The 4,373-nt window shown below is 46.4% G+C and overlaps 1 pseudogene; it reads left to right on the top strand.

Moving 5' to 3' along the window:
• The first annotated feature begins 2,056 nt into the window (after positions 1–2,056).
• LOC139659201 (early growth response protein 2b pseudogene) lies at positions 2,057–3,585 on the top strand (annotated as a pseudogene).
• The last annotated feature ends 788 nt before the right edge of the window (positions 3,586–4,373 follow it).

Genomic DNA, 4,373 nt, shown 5'->3' with positions numbered 1-4,373 from the left:
CCATATCTGATCCGCGGTCTGAGTGTAGTGGCAAGAAAAGCCCTTTTTATTTGCTGAATAGAGTTTACTGCGGTGTAATAGAGTTCTGTGTGTGTGTGTGTGTGTGTGTGTGTGTGTGTGTGTGTGTGTGTGTGTTATGAGTATACATTATGTTATGAGGTTTTTACTTGTATTTTAAATCTATTAGGATTTGGTTGAGAAACAGCACTTTTGTAGGCCAAGACAATTTGGGGAAATTAAGTATATCTTATCTTATATTATCTTATCTAATCTTATCTTTACCCACATGTTTTAATTAGTATCAAGCTTTACAAGTTATATAAAGATAGGCTCTTTTAAGAGAACAAAAATTATTATCATTAATCTTTATTTCTAAGGAAATCTTTTAAAAAAAAAACAGATCCAGTTTGTTTCAAGCTATATCAAAAGTGCATTTAGGTTTTATTTATCATCATTTTGTACATATCAGTTGACTATCTATCTATCTATCTATCTATCTATCTATCTATTTTTTATCTCTGTCTTTGTGAGGAAATGCCTCTAATTAAAGGCCGTCCTCTACATTATCAGGCTCCTTGTGACTGAAATTTATCAAGAATTTACTTGCTGCTCATTTCATTTGACTCCATACTGCTGTCAGACAAAAAACTGAGGCTGATTTTCTCATTTCCCTCCCATGTATTTGATTATAAAGCCTCTGTGAAATTTTCACAATGGCTTTATAATCGTCTTGAAAGTCCCAGGGTCAAAAAATTGACTCAACACTTTCAATTCAAGCCAGGAAAAGACAAAATGTGATTTTGGAATTATAAGGTTCTGTCTGATAGCAGTTCTCAGATATTCAGCAGCAAAGATTTTACATCACAGCTGGCAAAACGTGTACTTTGGGCGCCTTTGGGTGTATGTACTTTCTATCTTTTTAAATATTTAACCCCTAAATGCTTTTATAATTACACCACACAAGCATAAAGTAACATTTGAAGATCACAGATATGTGGAAAACAAAAAAGCAAATGGAACCTTATCATCCCAAATTTATGAAAAATCAAAGTTGTAGTTAGATGGGTTTTTTTTCTCGATGACAGCAGCAGAAAGATGTCCTGTGTGTGCATATATGTGTGTGTGTGTGTGTGTGTGTGTGTGTGTGTGTGTGTGTGTGTGTGTGCAGGCCATACATCTTCATCACAGCTAATGACTAAACTGCACATTCCCACACTACAGCACTTAATTTTATTTTATTTATTCCAATCTATTTTTGGGCAACAAAGAAGACTGTTCACCATAACCAGAGATGACAGTATAGTTCCTATAGGCTTTTCATGGGAGTGTAATTATATGATTATTCTATTACCAACGACCCCGTAAATCTGAGCGGGACAACAATAGCAGCTCAGTTCAAAGCTTATTTCTGACAAGGCGCGGAGGAAACGGTCTGTCGGTGTGTGGGCTCTCCTGGCGCGCGGACAGCGGCGTGTCACGGCGGCAACACGATTTCCCCGGATACCGCCCATATAAGCAGAGAGATCCTCTCACCTCACCGGATGAATCCATTTATGGAGAGAAGTGTGACCGGAATTTCCGAATGATGGAGGGTTTCTGTTTGTTTTCCGCGAGGTGCAGAGCAGCAGGGGCAGCGCGCGCTCTTCTGCAGCATCTTTCTGCTAAAAAAAAAAAAAAGATTAACAAAATATTCAGGTGAACGAAGCAGTTGCAGTTTTGCATGTGTTTAATTCATGCATTTAATTTCTAATTGTTCTTTTAATGTCGTCATAGCGCGGTCCAATCCTATTTCTGGAGTTCCCTTTTTTTATCACCCAAGTCCTTATTTGGTGAATGACGTAACGGGAGAACCAGAGATTCCCTTTATAACCATACTGCGGAGTCCCGGCTTTATTAGAGGAGATGAGAGGCGAAACAGACAGAGGGTTAAAAGACAAAATAAGGGAGAAATATATGAAAATGGCCGAGAAATAGACGGAAAACTGGGATATTATTGGCCACAGATCGGCTGAAGTCTTAGTTTGAAGTCGCCGCTCCCCATCCCAGAGACAACAACATGACGGCTAAGATAATTGATGAAGTTTCTGCATCTCTCAGTAGTATTGTGGACATTATTCCTAAAGAGATGTACTCAATGGAGGGGGGGCTGGCTGCACACACGTCGATTGTGTTTAAAGAAGAGTCAATCGGGGATGAAGGACATGGGAAGGCACATGAAGATGAAGGGGGTAAGAATTTATAGAATTATCTGAATGGTTTGGAGGGAGGTGGGGGTCTGGTGGTGTAAAATAAAATAAAAATTGCACCGAAAACGTAAATGTAAGGTGAAATCTAGACTATAAATGAATATGAAAGAGGAGAAAGCATCAACCGATTATCGTGAATTAGGCTAATGAAGATAAAGTTGCGGAAAACTTGCTGACTGTGCGTTTACCACGACACGCATCTCAAAAAACACACTTCAAATGTGACATCTGCCGACTTCATCACCACCAAAACTATGTTCTAACCTGTCGTGTTTCTCTACATTTCGCAGGAGAGCTTCTGTTCGAGGAGAAGAGCGCACCTGAGCTGGGCTTCCAGGGAAACTTGGCGCAGTACGTGGCAACTTTACGCACGCATCCCGTGGCGTTCACCGGCAGGTTCTCGGTGGATTCCAGAGGTGCGGGAGGACCGTGGAGTCCCGGGGACATTATTAACGTGGTCAGCGCTGACATCACCGCCCCGGGACCCGCCGCGGGGTCTGGATCCCCGTCAGCATCGCCCAATATTTACGCAGGAGGAGACGCAGCGGACGCGGGGGACGGCACCATGGCGCACGGCCAGCCGGATATCAGCCACATGTACGCGGCTCATCACCCGATCCCGGCCCCGTCGTACTCCTGCAGCGGGGAAATGTACCAGGACCCGTCGGCGGCGGGTTACCTGGCGACGTCCACCTGCGCCGTGTCCTACCACCCGCCTCCGTCCTACAGCTCGGCGCCCAAACCGGCCGTCGACGGCGCCGCTCTGCTCTCCATCATGCCCGAGTACGGCGGCGTCTACCCGCAGAGCTGCCAGAGAGACATCCAGGCGGTTTTCCCGGAGAGGAAATCCCTGCCGTACCCGCTGGACTCTCTCCGGGTGCCGCCGCCTCTCACGCCGCTCAACACCATCAGGAACTTTACGCTCGGTGCGCCGTCGCCGGCCGCCGAGGGCCCCATGGCCGCAGCTTTCACCAGCCACCAGAACCTACCGCTCAGACCGATCCTGAGACCGAGGAAGTACCCGAACCGACCGAGCAAGACGCCCGTGCACCAGAGGCCGTACCCGTGCCCGGCGGAGAGCTGCGACCGGAGGTTCTCCCGGTCGGACGAGCTGAGCCGGCACCTGCGCATCCACACCGGGCACAAACCCTTCCAGTGCCGGATCTGCATGAGGAGCTTCAGCCGCAGCGACCACCTCACCACCCACATCCGCACGCACACCGGGGAGAAACCGTTCTCCTGCGACCAGTGCGGCAGGAAGTTCGCGAGGAGCGACGAGAGGAGGAGACACATGAAGATCCACCTCAGACAGAAGGAGAAGAAGTCCTCGGCGTCCTAATGTCCCCCTGCTGCACACCTGAACCCTCTGCAGTTCACTGGAGCAGGGTCACTCAGCTGAAGCACGGGCCTCAACTGGGAACATGGGCACCTGCCAAATTTGATCTTGTAGTTTTTATCATTATCATTATGGAGAGTAAAGATAAAGCAAAACATCTCCAGAAATCTATTTTGAAGCCATATCTAAAAAGCATCCAGAGTTCCCAGTAAACTGTTTGGTCATCTCTAATTATTTATCAAACCGACCAAATAATAATCTCTTCTCACTCTTCACTCATTGCTCCACTTTGTTCCCATAATTTGAGTCCACAGAAGCGGGTTTGATGGTTTCGGTGGTAAATTATATGAAAGGAAGGGACTTCTCCACAGCTTAGGGTTCTGAACTGCTGAATATTAAGCCATCAACACCCGATGTCAGTCTGCCAACGCTCTCCAGAACAGGATTTCAGAGTTTGGACTCTGTGCCAAGATGTGCCCATCAACTGCTGCAGCTTCAGTGCTCTGTGGCAAGGCATCATGTCTACTGTACATGCTTCACGCTCTCAGGGATTCAGATACAAGTCAGACTGGAAGACTGGAACATTAGAGATTCAACAAAAAAAACCTTGCAAGCCAGCTGAGTCTGACAGACAGGAGAGGGCAGACGATGTTTTATATTTCGGTTGGTTTTTGGTTTTTTAAACGAAACGCATCGGCCTCGGCTGGGAAATGAACGCTGTCAACGTCAGAAAACGAGTGATGGATCTGGAAAAAACGTGGTGGCAACCGAGAGGGCATTCGAGGGGATTT

This window comes from Centroberyx affinis, unplaced genomic scaffold (genome assembly GCF_046629955.1).
Source record: "Centroberyx affinis isolate AG114_WGS23_722 - 3 ecotype Tasmania unplaced genomic scaffold, CSIRO-AGI_Caff_v1 ptg003041l_1, whole genome shotgun sequence".
Taxonomy (NCBI): domain Eukaryota; kingdom Metazoa; phylum Chordata; class Actinopteri; order Beryciformes; family Berycidae; genus Centroberyx; species Centroberyx affinis.
Note: the sequence above shows the minus strand (reverse complement) of the source record. Positions and strands in the feature narration are given on the sequence as shown.